We start from the raw sequence: 21,985 nt of genomic DNA on the forward strand, positions 1-21,985 counted from the left end.
TTAACAATTTTTCCATCCTATGCAAGCTGATGATAGAGGGGGCTCCCGCCTGGAGTCCACAGAGGGTATGTGTGTAGTTGTTCTGCTTAAAACTCATATATAACTCCTGGAAATCCATTGTGATTGGCCCAAGAGTGCGGAGCCATTCAGCGCCGAGGACAATGTCGCAACCCCCCATGTGTATGGCAAACATGTGGGTTTTCAACTGATAATCCCCCATTTGAAGTTTGACATTTTCACAACGGCCTTCACATTTCATTGTGCCTCCATCCACAATTTGAACTTGGAAGTTAGAAACTGCTCGTACAAAACAATGCACTGCTTCTGCGACTTTTTGATGGATGAAATTATGTGTACTTCCACTATTAATCAAGACTACTACTGGGCGATGTTTAATAAAACCTCTGATTTTGAGAGTTTGAGGGGAAGAAATCCCTTCCAAAGCATGAAACGAAATAACTGGTTCGTCAGAGACATTGTTCTTTTGGTTGTCTTCTTCTAGCGGCTCATGTTCCTCAAGTGGTGGATCTTCCTCTGTTGAGCTGTAGTCAGTGGCATCAATTTGAAAAAATTTGGGCTCCTTGCATTTATGACCTGGGGAGTATTTTTCATCACAGTAGTAACATAGTCCTTGCTTTCTTCTGTCGGCCATTTCCGCAGGGGACACCTTTTGGACCTTAAGTGTTTGAGTCGTGTTGTGAGCCTGTGGGGGGCGACCTTTAGCGGAGAAATTTGGGCGACTGTATTGGGCTGCTAATGCACGTTCCACGTTACGAGCTACCTTGCAAGCCTCCGTCCATGTGGGAGGGTGGTGCAGTAGGACTTGAGCTTTGATGGCTTCTTTAAGACCGCTGATAAAACATTCCGTGTAGAACACATCTGAGAGACCCCAAGTGCAGAAGGCTAAGGCTTCAAAAGCTGTAATATATTCATCCACTGTACCAGTCTGTCGGAGCTTAGTAAGACGACCCAAAAAAGATGATTCCTGGTCAAAGCGGTCTTGAAGAGCTTTGGTGAATTTGGTCCAAGTCCTAAAAGGTCCAGTGCAACGTTGATGCCATTCCCACCATTGCCACCTTTCATTGTCCAAGTACATGCTCCCCAACATAAGCTGAGTCTCATCATCTAAGATGTGATTTAGTTTGAAATACTGCTCCATTTGTGCTATCCATGCCGACGGGTGAGAACCGTCAAATTTATGCATATCCAACTTGGGAGGTCGCTGACTAGGTTGTTGGTGGGTGTGCCAGACGTGAGGAGAGTGGCTAGACTCACCCTCATTGTGTCCATTGCCATTATACTCCTCCTCGTGGGCTTGCTCCTTGCCCTTCGGGATTATTTTCTCGACCATGCTACATAGTCCACTAAGCTGAATGTGGAGGGTTTGCATTGATTCTTCAAGTTTGTCCATCCTTTCATTGGCCATCGCTTGAGCTCTAGTTTCTACCATACACCAACCTGATTTTTTTTAAAATTGGGACCGCCTAAAAAAAATTTCCACTAAGAAGTGAATGGTACCACCGTGCTCAGCTTGTCGTCCTGATTTTGATGGGCTAGATCACCAATATTACCCGTTAGAAATTTTATCTGTTTTCTTTGGTTTATTTCGCCTACTTGTTTAATTACTAACAAGTTATTTAACCATACAAATACTGAAATAAACACAATACAGTCTCAACCATCTACAGATCAGTAACTGAAAGAAATGAAAAAACACACAAGTGACACTGTTATTTTTGGACAATCGTCTCCGGAAAAACTCAGCTTGGGAAAAGCAGTGCAACAGTTCTGAGGGTTTTATTATTAAGAAATTTTTTCTTGAGTACACTGGGTGCCAAACTGGTTCACCCAACAGAGAAAAAATTTGGCAGTAATACCTCTCTTCGGAAGCAGATATTCTTAAAGTCTACTCCACGAAACCTTCTCCTGCCCACTCTGAAGTACTACGTCAACCCTCTTGGCCTCTGCGTTAGCCTGAAGCCCTGTACGTCAGCCCTCTGAGGCTCTGCGTAGCCTCTGTGGACCTTTGTGTCACTTCTGCAGCCTCTGCGTGGGTCACGCAGGCCCTTCTGGCCTCTGCGCAATCACTGTTGGCCTCTGTGTGGCTCCCTCTGGCTCCGCGTCTGCCTCTCTACCTCTCTGTTGGTTTTTCGGCACTATCCCTGCCTCTCTGCCTCATACTGAATGCCCCTCGCTGCAACCCTGATCACTAGTTCGATTTCTCTTAGCAAACCCCGCTCTAGAAAATCGAACTGACTGATCACAATGGTGTATCTCCAACTGACCCTCAAGCCTCTTCTTATACTTTTTCTGTTGAGTTTTCAATGACTAAAATTACATCTCTAATCAACGTCTAAGATTAGATTATGCTTGATCAATGTCATTTAGAACCTTCTAGCCCAGTTTTATATTAATATCCATTAATATTTTCTTTTCCTAAGTTTAGACTTAGGAACCCATTAAAAATATTAATTATTTTAATATCTCCTTCACCAGGTAGAATTTCCCCAAAACATTCTGGGTCTTGGAGGTCTCATGTGCTTTAGCCTCTCCACCAATTTTAATGGCTAGAGAACATCTGATGCTACCCCAAGTCAACAATGATCCATAAGGACTATTCTTTTCTTGGACTCCCTAGTCCCACAAAGAATATTGGTCCTCCACTACTACTTTTACTATTGGATACCCTATCTCATCTTCAAAGAGCATCAGATGGCAAATGATTACACAATCCTCCATTATGTATTCCCAAGTGAAGAATAGAACAACGTGTCTACCTCTCTTTTTCAAGAAAGGAGGTTTTATTCCATTAAAGGAATGTACTCATTCATATCACAAAGGAATGTACCTAAGCTTCCCGCTTAGGAATTTTCCAAGTTTCTTCCAAGTAAGAAAGTTCTTCTAAGGCTCCCTCTTAACTGGGGACCTATCGTAGCTCCTTCCTTCGATGTCATAATTTTCTTTTTCATCGGGGAGTCTTCATCTTTGGGAACTTCTATATAGGGCACAGATCATCCATTACTTTATTCATGACTTAGTCATGTCTTCAACTCATCAAAAAGTGATCCATCAGATTTTCCATTTGACTTTGCTTCATGTCATTCCACGTTCATGCCATATTTTTCGGAAGGACATTACATCCTTCTATATGGTATACTTGGAAGTCATTCACAAATCTTCCCTTTGATAGTGCTACATAAGCCCAACCAGATGTTAGTTCAAAAATAATTAATAAACACTTCAAATCATAATTACCATTGTGATGATCTTTCACCATGACATCTTCCTGTAAGTATTAGCATCCTGCATGAAGATTGACACATCTTGTTAGGTCCATATAATACGAGTGATTCCCCCATTATTATTGTCATTGTAGCCTTTATTGTTATTATTGTGCCCTATAGAAGCCCACTATTGTTATTGTTGTGTCTCTATATTATTATTGTTATGTCGGCTTTGATTATATTGTAACTCCTTAGACTCCTATATATAGAAATGAGGTTTTGTTATTTGTATCATCTAATAATTGTTCATTTGTGTAATGTAAAAGAGATTGCCCCCTCAAAAAGGCTGATTTTGAAGTCATTGATCTATCTTTTTGTGCGTTGGTTTCATAACATTTGGTATCAGAGCTTTGGATTCTAGGGTTTTGCTGCTTCAAAATAGGTCATCTTGGCATTTTCGCTATAATTTTTTTTTGCGAAGTTTCAGAAGCTAAAAAACCCATTTGAGTTGAAATCTTGATGATTCTTGGGTCTGAATTTCAGATCTTGTCTCACTATATTTTCGGAGATATGATCCAAGGAAGTTAAGGTTTTTGCAGACTCCCGAATTACATCCCAAACATGTGACCTTGGGAAAATCGTCATAACTTTCTCTCTAAGTATCAGATTGAAATGTCGTAAGAAGTTACAGAAAGAGGACAGACTGTAGTTTTCTGTGCATCATTTTCAGATCCGAAGGTTGAAACAATGACACATAGAACTTCGTACAAGTTCTCTCTACCGGAAAAAGTGTATAATCGGGTCATCTTGGAATATTGGGCATAACGCTTTCTTGGAGAATCCAATTTCGATCAGACTGGTGGCATTGGAAATAGAACTGAGAGGGCTACCATAGTTTGCAATTTCAGATCTTGGAGATCCGGAATTTCAGAGATACATCAGATTCAATTTCGAGCTCCTACAAAGTGAAAAAATGTGTGTAGTTTTTTAAAATTTTGCATAAGCTTGGTTTGAAAAACTAGTTTGAAGGAATTCAAAGGGCATAGTGAAGCATAGTTATTATTAATTGATGCCCCGAAGAAAGAAAATGGAAACACTTCGTAAACAACCTCAAATTTCTAGCATGACTCATGAAGAAGATGAAGAAATGCAACATGATATATTAAAATTACAAGACCAAGTGCAACAAATTTCACTCTCACAAAAAGTAACAGAAGCTAAGATGGATGGTTTAATGAAAGGCGTGGAAGATAAGATTGATGATTTAAAGAGAGGCATGAAAGATAAGATGGATGGTTTAAAGAAAAGCGTGGAAGCTAAGATGGATGGTATGAAAGACAACATTAGAGATTGGAAGAAGGACATGGAAGGTTGGATGGAAGGTTTGACAATGTTGCTAACTAAAAGGTTTCCTAATGGTGAAAATGTAGTAGAGAAAACTCAGAATGAGAACAGAATAAATGTTAATCATGATTCAAAGAATGCCAACATTGAAGATTTGAAGAAAGACGTGGAAGGTTTGAAATAAGGTTTGACAAAGTTGTTAGAAGAAAGGCTTCCTAATGACGAAAATGTAGTAGAGAAAACTCATGACGAGAAAAAAATAAATGTTAATCACGATTACATAGACTCTAACGGTGGATTGACGACCCACCATGTTACAGAGATCGATATGAGGAAGTTTGATGGCAAGGATCCCGTAACATGGATACTACAGATGGAGCAATATCTCGATCTCCATAATGTGCAAAACACACAAAAGGTACGCATTGCAACTTTATATTTGGAACCAAATCAGTTTGTATGGTATCGATGACTTTGCTCTCGTAAACAAATTGTCACATGAACAATTTTTACATAATAAATGATAACACATTATGAGAATACAAAAAGCAACACTTTTTTTAGTCAATTGATAAATCTCAAACAAAATAGTTCAATAATGGAGCACATTGAGGACTTCCAAAAAGTTGAATATAAGGGTAAAAAATATTCCAGAGGAACATAAGATTGATGTTTTCATGGGGATTTTAAAGGATAACATCCAACATGAGGTTCTCCTTTGGGAACCCGATTCATTCGAGAAGGAATTCAGGTTGACAAGAAAGATGGAAAGCAATATTATTGCAACAAGGAACCTTACCACTGACAACTATAAAGATGGAAGTGTTGTTTCCCCTAGCCTTCTACAACCTACAAGGTTGACACCACAACAATTTGAAGAAAAAAGAGCAAAAGGGCTTTGTTATAGTTGTGATAGCAAATACACTAAAGGTCGTAAGTGTGCTGAGAAGAAATGATTTTACATAGACTGTGAAGAGAAGGAAGAAAATGAACAAGAAACATCAAGAGAAGAGGATATACACTAGGAACAAACCCTAGAGAAAGAAGAAATGAATCTGACCATATCTTATAATGCATTGGCCGGAATTACCACTCCTCAAACCATCAAGATAGAAGGACATATCAAGAATAAAAAGGTAATAGTGCTGATTAATTCGGGAAGTACCCATAATTTTATTCATTGTAAGATAGCTAAGGAATTGAATTGCTTCATATATCCAGCACCATAGTGTCAAGTGATGGTTGCAAGTGGAGGAACCATAAATTGCTCTGGAAAGTGCCATAATATCAAGCTATCCATGGGAGAATATGTATTGAATAGCCCAATGCTTTCCATTCCAATGGGTGGTGCTGATGTTGTACTAGGAGTCCAATGGCTATAATCCTTGGGTACGATAGCTTTTAACTTTTAATAACGTTTCATGAAATTTTCTTCAGAAGGAAAGGAAGTTGAATTAAGGGGTATCACAGGGAAACCAGAAAATATAATTAGTGCTAACGGAATGACAAAGCTTCTAAAGAAAGAACAACGAGGTATAATTGCACAATTATGTTCGCTAGAGGTTTCTACATCGAAATCATCTATTTCTCTAGATCTCCAAAAAGTCTTGGACAATCATTCTAAGGTATTTGAGACTCCCAAATACCTCCCACCTATTCGTGATCATGATCATGCTATTCATTTGATTCCAGGAAGTGTTCCTCCAAACATCAGGGCTTACAAATATCCCTATGCCCAAAAGAGTGAAATTGAACGTATGATTGTAGAAATTCTAGAGGCTGGTATAATTCAACCTAGTCAAAGTTTTTTCTCTGCTCCAGTGGTATTGGTGCACAAGAAGTATGGGTCATGGCGCATGTGTCCGGATTATAGGAAGCTCAACAAGTTCACTATTAAAGATAAATTTCCCATTTCTGTCATTGATGAATTATTGGTTGAATTGCATGGATCAATTTACTTCACCAAGTTGGATCTTCGTTCAGGATATCATCAAATCAGAATGAGGACTGAAAACAACATTTAGAACTCATGAGGGTCATTATGAATTTTTGGTCATGCCTTTTGGCCTTACCAGTGCACCTTCTACATTTCAAGGTTTGATGAATTCCATTTTCAAACCTTTCCTTGGAAAACTTGTGTTAGTGTTTTTTGATGATATACTAATCTACACAAGTCTTGGAAGGATCATGTTCAACATGTTGACAGGGTGCTAAAACTATTGGAGGAGAAACAATTATATGCAAAAAGATCCAAATGTTTCTTTGGAGTACAAGAGGTGGAATATCTAGATCATATTGTATTTCATGAAGGTGTTAAGGACCCTAACAAAAAACAATGTAAATTTTGAAACAGGAACTATAAACTCAAAACGATAACTCTGCCCAAAAAACTCCAAAAAAACATGAAAACAGTGCTGAAAACGAAAAGTGTGTATACTAGAACGATGGTTTTTTTTAGAGTCAATTTTGAACATGTTTTAAAAGATGGCAGTGAGAACGAATTTTTTGTGGAAAAATTATGCAAAAACCGGCCTGAAAATGAAAAGTGCTAATAATAGAACGATGTATTTTTTTTTTAGGGTTAATTTTCAACATTTTAAAAAAATGCCAGTAAAACCTAATTTTTATGTGTAAAAATTGTGCAAAAAACACCCTCAAAACGAAAAGTGTTGATGCTCGAATAATATATATATATATATATATATATTGGGTAAATTTTCAACATTTTAAAATAATAGTGTAAAAGATTTTGTTATGACTCCAAAAAACATTAAAGTTTCAAAGAAAATAATGAAAATATAAAATTAAAAATAAAAACAATGAAAAAACATAAAAAAAAAGTTATGAAAAAAAATAACAAAACGTTAATAAAAATATATATTAAAAAAAATCAATCATAAAAATGTATAAGAACAAGAAAAAAACAAAATTAACTTATAAAATATAAGAATAAAAAAATCAAAAAAATTTAAAGAAATAAATAATAAGAAAAACATATTTTCAAAAAAAGTAATTTTTTTTTTTAATGTGGTAAACCATAAAATTTTTTGTAAAAAAAAAAAAAAAATGAAGTAAAAATATGAAATTTTTAAAAAGCATTAAGAAAAACAAAAATAAAATAAAATTAAAAACAAATTAGATTAAAAAAATAGAAAAATAACAAAAAAAAAAAAACAAAAAAAATAAAAAAACTATAAAAATTAAGATTAAAAACATTTTCAAAAAACCCTAAAAAACAAAAATATGCTGAAATTTAAAAAAAATAAAAAATAAAAGCCCTAAAAACAATTAAAATTTTAGAAAAATACATATCTTCAAATTAAACATCTTTTTCAAAAAAACATTAAAATAAAAAAAAAGCAAAATATATTTTTGATATTTTTCAAAATAACATTTAAAATATATATATTTTACAGATATATATAAAAAAAAAAAAAAAAAAAAAAACATTTAAAAAATATATATATACAATAAACATATTTAACAAAATTTATTTTTTATTTAAAAAAAAAACAATTTTATCGGCCACTGCCTCTACGGGCGGCCAGGTGATGGCTATTCGATTCCGAGAATCGAATAGCCACTTCCCAGCCACCCCCACGGGTGGTTGGGCGCTCGCTATCCAATTCTCAGAATCGTATAGCCATCACTCAGCCCCCTGTGGGGGTGGCCGAGTGGTGGTTATTTGATTCTCAGAATTGGATAGCCACCGCTCAGCCGCTCGTGGCAGCGACCGAGTGGTGGCTATCTGATTCTGAGAATCGGATATCCACCTCAAGGGCGGTTAGGGGGTGGTTATCCGATTTCAAGAATCGGATAGCCATCGCTTGACTGCTGGTGGGGGTGGTTATCTGATTCTCGGAATTGAATAGCCATCGCTCGACTGCCCGTGGGGGTGGCTATCCGATTCTTGGAATCGAATAGCCATCGCCCGGATGCCCGTGGGGGTGGCTATCCAATTCTCAGAATCGAATAGCCATCGCCCGGTTGTCCATGGGGGTGGCTATCCGATTCTCGGAATCGGATAACGACCACGTGGTGGCTATCTGATTCTCAGAATCAGATGGCCACCGCTCGGCCGCCCGTGGGGGTGGCCGGGCGGTGGCTATCTGATTCCAAGAATCGGATTGCTACCTCCATGGGCAGTCAGGGGGTGGTTATTCGATTCCGATTACGGGAACTGATACTGTTATGCGTTCAATATTTGTAATATGTGATTTTCACATTAATTTTTAAGTTAATCATTATTTTTTGAAAAAAAAAGTGATTATTATTATTTTTTTGACATGAAATTCATAAAAAAAACTATTATTTAACCATTTTTAGTTAAAATTTTCGTATAAAATTGTGATTTTGACATGTCAATTCTAGCAAAAAATTATCAAAACGTGTAGTTTTTTAGTTATATTTATGTTAAAAATGGTTATTTTTATGTCCATTGTTAAAAAATATTGTTTTTTAGAAACAATTATTTCATGTGGATTGAAAAATTAATTAAGGATGTATAAATATGTAGAATATCAAAAATTCAAAATATCGACCTTCTAATTTAAATATGCAAAACAATATAAACCTCACTACAAAAAAATTAAAATTAAAATAAAAACAAGAAAATATGAAGAAAATGACCACTTCAAAAATTATTAAATTTACAAAATAATTATTTACATTTCATACATTAGAAAATTTTAAGTCAAAAAATAGGACTTAAAAAAAGAGTCTGATGCAGAAATACCACTTTTTAAAATCAGTATGAAAATCACTGCCATTCTAAAACGCAATGTACATAAAAAAAAATTAAAGTGCCAAAAACTATGCTTTAGAAAAAACATGTGTGTTCTGCATCACCCATTTTCAATTTTTGCTATCTCTACGAAACATGTAACATTATCAGTTCTCGTTTCAAAGTTTACATTGTTAAAATTAAAGCCATTAAGGAATGGAAAATCCCCACATCCATAAAGCATCTGCGAAGATTTTCGGGTTGACAGGGTATTATCGCAAGTTTGTTAAGAATTATGGGAGAATAACAGCGCTTCTAACAACATTATTGAAGAAAGATGCATTTTCATGGACTCCAAAAGGAACGAAGGCCTTTGAACATCTTAAAGTGGAAATGTGCCAAGCACCGGTCTTAGCTACGCCAGATTTCACGAAAACCTTTATTGTGGAATGTGATGCCTCGGGAAATGGAATTGGTGATGTTTTAATGAAAGAAGAAAGACTCATTGCTTTCGAAAGTCGTCCAATCAAAGGAAAGTATTTACACAAAGCTATTTATGAGAAAAAAATGTTGTCAATAATTAAGAAATGGTGACGCTACCTAATGGGAAGACACTTCAAGGTAAAAACAGATCATGATAGTGTTAAATACTTTTTAGAACAAAGATTATATTCAGAAGAGCAACAAAAATGGGTCACAAATATGTTGGGTTATGACTTTGAAATCATCTACAAAAGAGGGAAGCAAAATTTTATGGAAGATGTACTCTCAAGAAAGGACAAGGATGTAGAAGCATTGTTTTGCACCATTTCTATTATCTAACTAGATTGGATAAACAAAGCAAGGGATGAATGAAAGAATGACGAAGAAGTGTGGGCACTCATTCAAAAGTTACAACAAGATCCCAGTACCTCTGATACATTTAGCTAGAAGAATGATTTGTTATGGGACAAAGATCGCTTATACCTAGGTAAGAATTCCCAACTCAAACAAAATATTCTTATGGAATTGCACACTTCTCCCTTAGGAGGGCACTTAGGATTTTTAAAAAATTACCACAGGGTTAAGAAGGAATTTTTTTGGGATGGCCTTAAATCGGATATTCAAAATTTTTTGGCGGAATGTTTGGTTTGCCAAAAAAATAAAGTTGAAAGAATTAAGACCCCAGGTCTATTACAACCTTTATCCATTCCAAGCCAACGTTGGGAGGAGGTTTCAATGGATTTTATCACAGGTTTATCCAAGTCCGAAGGAAAGAGTGTCATCATGGTGGTAGTTCACAAAATTACCAAGTATGCACACTTTTGTGCATTATCTCATCCATTTAAATCAAGTATAGTTTTTATTGCATTTATGGAAACAATTCAAAAGCTAAATGGAAACCCAAATATTATTGTAAGTGACAGAGATCCTATTTTCACTGGAAATTTTTGGTGATAATTGTTTTCTTGTCTCGGTACTCATTGAGCTCATAGCTCATCTTATCATCCTCGATCTGATGGGCAAATTGAGATAGTAAACAAATGTTTGGAAGGATATCTTCATTGCTTTGTCTCTGATAAACAAACACAATGGGTGAAATGGTTGCCTCTCGCTGAATGGTGTTATAACACTTCCTTCCATACTGCAGCAAAAATGACCCCATTTATGGCAGTTTATGGATATCATCCACCATCCATCACATCATATTTAAGAGAAAAATACTAAGGTTCAAGCATTGGAAGATCACATCGAGCATCAACAAGAAGTTCTCCAACTCTTAAAGGATAACCTCACTTTGGCACATAATAGAATGAAACAACATGCATATCAACATCGCAGCGAAAGAAGTTTTTATGTAGGTGACTGGGTATTCCTATAGCTACAACCATATAAACAAATGTCCCTCAAGTAAGCTAAGAAGGATAATAAATTATCACCAAAGTATTATGATCCATACAAGGTGTTGCAAAAGATTGGTACTATGACATATAAATTGGAGCTTTCTATAGCTTCCTGAGTGCACCCATTTTTCCATGTTTCATGCTTAAAGAAGGTTATAAGTGACAGGCTCCCATTTCAAGCAATATTTCCAGAACTTGACAAGGAATGAAAAATCACATTGGAACCTGAAGCAATCACAGAAACAAGAACTCGACATCTACGAAATCGATCAATTTCGGAATATCTCATCAAGTGGAAGAACTTACCCACTGAAGATTCCACATGGGAGGATGGGAATTTTATACGGAAGCATCCAAAACTATTCAAGTGTTGAGGAAAACATTTTTTTGAAGGAGGGGCATGTTAGGTCCCTATAATACAAGTGATTCCCCCATTACTGTTGTCATTGTATCCCTTATTGTTATTATTGTGCCCCCATTTTCCACATATTGTTAGTATTGTACCCCATAGAAGCCCACTATTGTTATTGTTGTGCCTTTATATTATTATTGTTATGTCGGCTTTGATTGTATTGTGACCCCTTAGACTCCTATATATAGAAATGAGGTTTTGTCATTTGTATCATCCAAGAATTGTTCATTTGTATAATGTAAAGGAGGTTGCTCCCTCGAAGAGGTTGATTTTGAAATTGTTGATCTATCTTTTCTATCTTTTTGTGAATTGGTTTCATAACACATTTCCCACATATATTCTTTGTCAAGGGTTTTTTTCTTTTTCTGACTTTCGTCAGAGTTTTCACATCTTTTCAAGAGATATTATAGTCACATCTTCTTAGGCTTCGGATGTTGAATGCCTCCTACCATCGTTGCATATTATCACGAACTCTTCCTATCTTTTCTTACACACTACATTCTCAGGAACTTCCAATCAGAATTCCTTGGTTGTAGTCAGCTTCTTCACGATTCATATGAGAACATATTATGTGGATTTCATCTAGTGTGGCTTATGCCTTCTTGCATCTTTTTAAAGAAGGAGATCCTTTTACCTTGATCATGATTATCAAGATAGAAGTAACGATCCTTGTTACCTTCAACCATACGACATGACATTATAATATTAAATACAAGCATACATACCTCATTTACCTTTAGGTCATTTAGGCTTCTTTCAGCAACTTCCTTGATTGAAAAGATCTTCAACCCCTTGATCTGCTTCGTCTCTCATGTCATCATACCATCATCCCATGAACTCCACAAATTGGAGTTTTTAATGAAACACTTTCTTCCTCTGTAGATTGGTGAATCCTCCAATGAGGATTCCATCTCACATATCCTTATTCAACAGATGTTTCCCTTTTAACTGATATATGATGAAACTTGTCCTAGATGACTTCTTTCGTTGATCTTTGAATGAGGTCACCAAGAGCAATATCCTTCAAAGTTGACTATCAGAAATCCTTCATGTTTCTTATGATGATGTCACGAGATTTTATTTCTAATGCTTCCATGATGCCATGCTGCATCTTATTATTTATTATAGCCATATTCTATAACATAAGATTTAGAAGCTATGTCAAGCCCCTGTGAGAGGGATACTATCTCAGACCTAGAGATCTCTTACTTCCTCTTTTCTTGGACTTCTTCTTTTCAACTTCCTCCACTTCTTTGATGATATGGGCTTCTTTTCTTTCTTTTGATATTGTCGTGTTAAGAAAATATTTCCTGTAAAGTCCTTAGTCATTGCTTCCATAGCATTGAATTTCAACTATGCTCTTCTTTCTTTCCGGAGGACCAGAATTTTCCAAACTTCCTTTCCTTCTTGCAAATGTTTGATTCCTTAACCTTTAACACCTTTGCCCTCAACTTGTCTTCTTCTATGTTGCATAGAAATCACAAGTTTGTCGAATGAGGTAACTTTCTTAACCCCATGGATATTTGTTACCTTGATCTCAGTTAGTGCATTTTAGATCAATGATGATCATCTTCTTATCATCTCTCCTAGATCTCGTAGATGAGATTTTATGAAGATATCCCTTCATTCTTTAATACCTTCAATTTTGTGTAGATCAAATCTGTTGGCACCTAATCATCAGGATTGGGTGAACATAATGTAAATAAATAAATAAGTAATGTGAACAATCATCGAGAGATGAAGTGAACAATTTCTCCCTCATGTATATAATGAAGACCAACCTGAAGGAATAAACATACGAATCATTTTCGCTTTGAGGAGTTACTGCCTGGCCTGACATGGTATCAGAGCCAGCTCCCAAAATTAGCTTTTGTGTTGTAACTCCTTGTATCATTTTTCTGCCATATTTTGTCCCTCTATTCTCTGTGCTCTCTGGGCTCTCTGCTATATTGTCCATCTGGTATTTTTTCATAATTGTATTGTTGCATAACTCAGCATCGTATTCCCCTGAGCATCGTATTATTCCACGCTGCTGGAGATATGCTGCATAACTGAGCATCGTATTATTCCACGCTGCTGGAGATATGCTGCATAACTGAGCATCATATGATTCCACGCTGCTGGAGATATGCTCATTCCACGCTATTGGAGATATGCTGCTCCCAATACAATACACTCTAGCCTGATCCTTGCTCGGTGTTAAGGGAAATAACCGTCTCTTTTTCTTAGAAACAATCAGAGTTGTAGAACACATTTTCATTTTTCTCGACTCAAGGAGGGATGTGTGTGCTGCTTGGGAAGACCTCTGAATGTGAAAGTAGTCGACATTTTTGGTTTGCACAAGAGGGAATTCTTTGAGGGAATTGGCCTCACAATTCGGGAAAAATACATGTAACCTCTGTCACATTTGTCGCAGAGCAACATTTCATTTTCACAATAGCCCTTCACGTTCTTCACATTGCAGCTGCTCTAGTACGCTGCTCCAGTATGCCCTTCCATACAAATGCACATGTGAGTTGAGCCATGCATTGAATATACATGGCATGCGTTGGACCATTTTTGATACGCTAACATTCCTGCTGCATGGTATACGATTGAAGTTTTTTGGCATTATATTGAGCCGTTTTTGTACGCTGTTCATGACATTGTATTGAGCCCTTTTTTGGTACACTGACTGCATGGTATTTCATAAGTATTTGAGACATGCGTTGAGATTAGATTGGTGAAGACCAAATTCTGATAGCTCTGTTGCCTTTTCCACGTAAAACAATTCAAGAATGCTGCGGAAAAAATTGATGAGGAAGAGATTTGAAATTTTTTGAGAGTGCATAGCTGATCTGAATATTTCTTTGGAAAATGTTTTATACTTTCATTGAAGACAAACATAGTACAAAGCCCTATATGGAGAGAATTCCCTTTTGAATTGTAATTTTTTAAAAATTACCACCAGAAGTACAATTTTACTATATATCAACAGAAGTATTTTTCTGTCAGCAAAAGTATTTTTTTACAGTATGCATTCAATCATATCTATTGTGGGAATAGTTCTCACTGGTAAAGAGAACTATCCTGAGTAGTCTCGGATGATAAAACACACGCTTATTTTCAATGAGTTGTGGAAAGGAGTGTGCGTTGGAGACGGAGACACAGAGCCAGAACAGCCTACATCAGCCAAAGAGCTCGTCATTTGGGAAAACAAGAACAACAAGGCTTATGCATTAATCACAACATCTATAAATGAAGAGGTGAGTCGCCATATTTCGCCAAAGCTGAAAGAACTCTATGACTCACATTCGGCACTTGAAGTTGTTCAACTCATGATTAAACTCTTCACTTTGAACTGCAAAATAATGATCCTCTTGCTCTTGCATCCGAAGTAAAATCTATAATGCATGATATGAAATCCACTAAGGTTGAAATGTATATTCCTCTTATCGCTTTTCTCAAGGCACGTTATCCTACTTACTCCAATTATCTTGAGTCATTGCAAGCAAATGGAAATCTCAAAGATATCACCTTTGACTCTCTTGTGAAAAAGTTTGCTGAAAGAGAGAAAGCTTTTGGAAAGAAGACAACCCCTGAATCTTCTGAAGAGGCTGTGTGCCTTGCTCATAAAGAAAAGAATCCTGCCCAAGATTCTTCCAGAGGAAGAGGTGGTCGAAGAGGAAGAGGAAGATATTTCAAAGGTAGAGGGGAAGACACTCTCAAGGAGAAAAGGTAGATTTGCATTGCATACGCTGCAAAAGAAATGGATCACATGATGCCTCTACATGCAAGTTACCATGGGACAAAATTGAGCAACAAAGAAACCAACAGAAAGGTAAAATTGATGATATAGACAAAGGTAAAGCACCTGAATCCGCTCACTATGTTGTGGCACAATGTAATATTGGAGTAAATGAAGATTTATTTAATGCTTCACTGTTATGCTCTTAACCTGCAAAATGATACCCAAATACAGAATATGCGAAGAAAAGATACCCAGAACACAGAATAGCAATGATTTTATTATTCAGAGAGTAATGTTCACTTGCCTCTTCGAGGGGGCAACCTCCAATAGAGTAGAGCTCGATTACAAAATAAGACACGATGCTCCTCGCAGGGAGTCTCTATCCTTTATATATGACTCATAAGTGCAATACCACGGAACAATACCGTGGGTTTTATTAATACCATCTATCTAATACTACGACCCATTTGCAACTAACTGTGGTTCCGTCATTAATTGCGGATTAACCACTTACAATTATTAATATGGGATTTATTGACTCTTGACTATGACCTGATCCCATTACATAAATAAGGGGGTTAGGGTGGGACCCTAACATGCCGTCCCCCTTAAGACTAGCCTTGTCCTCAAAGCTGAAGCTATGGAAACTACTGAAGAATAGTGGCTGGTTCCCAAGTTGCATCTTCCGGAGAGGTGTCTTTCCATTTGACGAGGACTTCCTTAATCATGCGGCCGCGCAGTTGCTTGTCTCGTGTGTCTAGGACCTGTTCAGGTTGAAGCCAGATGGACCCTTCTTCGTCCAATTCAGGTAGACTGGTCTGAATTCTGCAATTGTTCCCAATCACTTTCTTGAGGTATGAGACATGGAAAACTAGATGGATTTTTGCAGTAGGTGGCAAGGCCAACTTGTAAGCCACTTCTCTAATGCGCTGAAGTACTTGATATGGTCCGTAGAATTTGGGAGATAGTTTCTGACACCCCTTGTCTTTGAGTGATGTTCGCTTATATGGTTGTAGTCGTAAAAAGACCTGATCCCCTTCTTGAAATTGGCGTTCGGAGCGATGAAGATTCTCTCGAAGATGGGCGAGCATGGTTGCGCGATGTTGTAGGAGTTGATCCACTGCTTGTACTTTTGAGCACCCCTTGAGATATGAAGTAGGTGAAGGTGGGAGTTGACCATATACTGCTTCATAGGGAGTCATTTTGGTGGTGGCATGATAGTTGGTGTTATACCACCATTCAGCCAGAGGTAACCACTGTACCCAAAGGTGTTGCTTTTCTGAAGTGAAACACCTAAGGTAGGTTTCTAGACATTTGTTGACGGCTTCGGTTTGACCATCTGTTTGCGGATGATAGGAAGTACTGAGTTTTAGTTGAGTGCCTTGTATCCTGAAGAGTTCCTGCCAAAAATTATTGGTGAAGATCGGGTCACGGTCGGACACAATAGAAGTGGGCATGCCATGCAATTTGAAGATCTCATCCATGAAATATTGAGTGACCAAAGTTGGTGTAAACAAGTGGGGTAGGGCGCAAAAATGAGCATACTTTGACAGTCGGTCCAAAACCACCATGATGACTGACTTGTTCCCTGACTTTGGAAGACCTGTAATGAAATCCATAGAAACCTCCGTCCAAATTGATGCCGGAATGGGCAATGGTTGTAATGTGCCTGGTGTGTTGATGGTTTCCCCTTTGTGGCGTTGACAGACATCGCATTCTGCTACGAAAGTAAGGATGTCCTTTTTCATGCCTGTCCAAAAAAATGATCTTCTGGTGCGAGCATACGTCTTCTGAAAGCCCGAATGTCCTGCAATGGGAGATGAGTGGAATTCTGCCAAAATGCGACTTTTGAGGGTGGATGTTGGTGATATTACGACTCAGTCCTTGTAGTGAAGAATATCATCCTGCCACGAGTAGCCCTTGGTGGAATTTGGATCTACCTGCAATTGAGAAATGAGTTGGGAGAGCCCGGGGTGTGAAAACCATTCCCTGCGAGCCTCTTCAATCCATTCTGGAATGGGGAGGGAAATTGCTAGCAGAGTACTTTCCTCCTCAAATTGGCGAGATAATGCATCTGCTACACTATTGTCTTTCCCTTTCTTGTAAATGATCTCATAATCATATCCCAGCATTTTGGCGAGCCATTTATTTTGTTGTGGGGAGGATAGGCATTGCTCCAAAAAATATTTAAGACTGTGATGATCTGTGCGGATTTGGAAACGTCGCCCCAATATGTAAGGTCGCCAGGTCTCGACTGCATGTAAGATGGCCATCATTTCCTTCTCGTAGGTAGATTGGCCCAGATTCCTCCCACTTAGTTGTTGGCTTGTGAAGGCCAACGGTCGCCCTTCCTGCATTAAGACCGCCCCAATACCTGTACCCGAAGCATCACATTCAATGACAAAAGATTTGGTGAAGTCAGGTAGTGCTAAGACTGGAGTGGAACACATGGCATATTTTAGAGCTGTAAAGGCCTTTTGTGCTTCCTCATTCCAGAAGAATGAATTTTTCTTTAGGAGTTGGGTGAGGGGCTTCGCTATGCTACCATAGTTGCGGACAAATTTACGATAATAGCCTGTGAGACCGAAAAATCCTCTCAAGCTCTTCAAGGTCTTAGGTTGAGACCATTCCTGCATTGCCTGGATCTTTTTGGGGTCCACCTTGACACCGTCACGCCCCACAATGTGGCCCAAATGCTCTACTTCTGCCATGCCAAACGAACACTTGGACATCTTGACAAATAATTTATGCTTGTGGAGCAGTTGCAACAGTAGATCTACATGCTGAAGATGTGCGGCCCAAGTGCAACTATAGATGAGGATGTCATCGAAGAAGACAAGGACAAATTTCCTGAGATATGGTTTGAGAATGTGGTTCATAAGGCTCTGAAAAGTAGAGGGGGCATTACAAAGACCAAATGGCATGACCAGGAACTCATAATGACCTTCATGAGCTCTGAAAGCAGTCTTGGGAATGTCGACTTCCTTCATGCGAATTTGGTGGTAGCCTGAGCGAAGATCCAGCTTAGTGAAGAATTGAGCCCCATTGAGTTCATCCAGCAAATCATCAACCACCGGGATGGGAAATTTATCTTTGACTGTCAACTTATTGAGGGCCCTAAAGTCGGGACACATCCACCCCTTCCCATCTTTCTTGAGCACCATGACCACTGGGGATGAATAAGGACCAATGCTGGGACGAATGACACCTGCTTCCAAACGTTCCTTGATGATTTTTTCTATTTCATTCTTTTGGGTGAACGGATATCTATATGTGCGAACATTTGGGGGTTGGGCCCCTGGAACCAAGGTGATGCTATGATCATGTTCCCCTCGCGAGGGTGGAAGCTCATGAGGCTTGTCAAAGACCGGCAAATGGTTATTTAAAATCTGTTGCATCTCAAGATGAATTGGCAGAGGCTTGGTTTCGACTGCCTGGATGGCATCAAATTGAGCTACAACTCCATGATTGCCCTTTTTTAACAATTTTTCCATCCTATGCAAGCTGATGATAGAGGGGGCTCCCGCCTGGAGTCCACGGAGGGTATGTGTGTAGTTGTTCTGCTTAAAACTCATATATAACTCCTGGAAATCCATTGTGATTGGCCCAAGAGTGCGGAGCCATTCAGTGCCGAGGACAATGTCGCAACCCCCCATGTGTATGGCAAACATGTGGGTTTTCAACTGATAATCCCCCATTTGAAGTTTGACATTTTCACAACGGCCTTCACATTTCATTGTGCCTCCATCCACAATTTGAACTTGGATGTTAGAAACTGCTCGTACAAAACAATGCACTGCTTCTGTGACTTTTTGATGGATGAAATTATGTGTACTTCCACTATCAATCAAGACTACTACTGGGCGATGTTTAATAAAACCTCTGATTTTGAGAGTTTGAGGGGAAGAAATCCCTGCCAAAGCATGCAACGAAATAACTGGTTCGTCAGAGACATTGTCCTTTTGGTTTTCTTCTTCTAGCGGATCATGTTCCTCAAGTGGTGGATCTTCCTCTGTTGAGCTGTAGTCAGTGGCATCAATTTGAAAAAATTTGGGCTCCTTGCATTTATGACCTGGGGAGTATTTTTCATCACAGTAGTAACATAGTCCTTGCTTTCTTCTGTCGGCCATTTCCGTAGGGGACACCTTTTGGACCTTAAGTGTTTGAGTCGTGTTGTGAGCCTATGGGGGGCGACCTTTAGCCGAGAAATTTGGGCGACTGTATTGGGCTGCTAATGCACGTTCCACGTTACGAGCTACCTTGCAAGCCTCCATCCATGTGGGAGGGTGGTGCAGTAGGACTTGAGCTTTGATGGCTTCTTTAAGACCGCTAATAAAACATTCCGTGTAGAACACATCTGAGAGACCCCAAGTGCAGAAGGCTAAGGCTTCAAAAGCTGTAATATATTCATCCACTGTACCAGTCTGTCGGAGCTTAGTAAGACGACCCAAAAAAGATGATTCCTGGTCAAAGCGGTCTTGAAGAGCTTTTGTGAATTTGGTCCAATTCCTAAAAGGTCCAGTGCAACGTTGATGCCATTCCCACCATTGCCACCTTTCATTGTCCAAGTACATGCTCCCCAACATAAGCTGAGTCTCATAATCTAAGATGTGATTTAGTTTGAAATACTGCTCCATTTGTGCTATCCATGCTGACGGGTGAGAACCGTCAAATTTATGAATATCCAACTTGGGAGGTCGCTGACTAGGTTGTTGGTGGGTGTGCCAGACGTGAGGAGAGTGGCTAGACTCACCCTTATTGTGTCCATTGCCATTATACTCCTCCTCGTGGGCTTGCTCCTTGCCCTTCGGGATTATTTTCTCGACCATGCTACATAGTCTGCTAAGCTAAATGTGGAGGGTTTGCACTGATTCTTCAAGTTTGTCCATCCTTTCATTGGCCATCGCTTGAGCTCTAGTTTCTACCATACACCAACCTGATTTTTTTGAGAATTGGGACCGCCTAAAAGAATTTCCACTAAGAAGTGAATGGTACCACTGTGCTCAGCTCGTCGTCCTGATTCTGATGGGCTAGATCACCAATAAGCACCCCAAAAGATCTCAGATTTATTTATTTATTATTATTATTGTTTTTTTTTTTTTTTTTTTCTGAAAACTCCTAACGGAGTTTTACTCCTTCCTTATCAATACTGCAGTCGCCAAATCCTCAAAATGTCAATGCGGCCAAAAGTCCTGCGAAAATTATACCCCAGTATAGGAACCCTTCACAACGACTCCGATCTGGTGGATCTGAGAGATATGAATGGCGGATCTGATAGCTCTGGGCAGCGGAACAAACTGCTTCTGCGGATTTGATGGATCTAATAGATCGGAATGGCTGATATACGAACTCGAGATTACGAGACTAATGTTTGCTGCTGCTGCACCCCTTTGCACAAGCGGATTTGGAAGAGATGATGTGTGATCCCCCAATAGAAAAGGGAACTATGGTCTTGAGGAGTGTCAGGTGCTACATATCGCAATATACATAAGGGTCTGGCAGTAGTACTCGGCCCAATGTTTCAAGGCTCTAGCTAAGGAGGATCGACCGTACCCTTAGCCGTACAACCCGACTACCCTATCGTATGGGCGAGTAATCTCTTTGAGTGCTGTTCTCGGTGTACTGTAACCGCAAGACGGCCGACGATTTATCTATGGCGAGGTTTCAAGGGAACCTAGGGGGCTTCCGATATACCCAGAGGGTACGTGGAAGACAATCTGTGCGCGGTTCTGTCTAATGCGCTACTACTCGAAGGGGTACCCACAGGGGTTACAAGGGAGTCCAACAGACGTGACCACCTCTTGTATTTCCTGCGTGCATGCCTCCCCAAATCCGCAGGTTTATGCGCTCAACGACAGATCCTGTGGTTTAAAGACGCCGGAACACGTCTCTAGCCAAAAAAAAAAAAATTGCTAAGAAATGGAGATCCCACCGGCCCTGGAAAGTGCTCTGATACCACTTGTTATGCTCTTAACCTGCAAAATGATACCCAAATACAGAATATGCGAAGAAAAGATACCCAAAACACAGAATATCAATGATTTTATTATTCAGAGAGTAATGTTCACTTGCCTCTTCGAGGGGGAAACCTCCAATAGAGCAGAGCTCGATTACAAAATAAGACACGATGCTCCTCGCAGGGAGTCTCTATCCTTTATATATGACTCATACATGCAATACCACAGACCAATACCGTGGGTTTTATTAATACCATCTATCTAATACTACGGCCCATTTGCAACTAACTGTGGTTTTGTCATTAATTGCGGATTAACCACTTACAATTATTAATATGGGCTTTATTGACTCTTGACTATGACATGATCCCATTACATAAATAAGGGGGTTAGGGTGGGACCCTAACATGCCCTCCCCCTTAAGACTAGCCTTGTCCTCAAGGCTGAAGATGCGGAAACTGCTGAAGAATAGTGGTTGGTTCCCAAGTTGCATCTTCCGGAGAGGTGTCTTTCCATTTGACGAGGACTTCCTTAATCATGAGGCCACGCGGTTGCTTGTCTCATGTGTCTAGGACCTGTTCAGGTTGAAGCCAGATGGACCCTTCTTCGTCTAATTCAGGTAGACTGGTTTGAATTCTGTAATTGTTCCCAATCACTTTCTTGAGGCATGAGACATGGAAAATTGGATGGATTTTTGCAGTAGGTGGCAAGG

Source organism: Pinus tabuliformis, chromosome 3_1, assembly GCF_031772625.1.
Source record: "Pinus tabuliformis cultivar Carrire ecotype Pingquan chromosome 3_1, CPIR1, whole genome shotgun sequence".
Classification (NCBI taxonomy): domain Eukaryota; kingdom Viridiplantae; phylum Streptophyta; class Pinopsida; order Pinales; family Pinaceae; genus Pinus; species Pinus tabuliformis.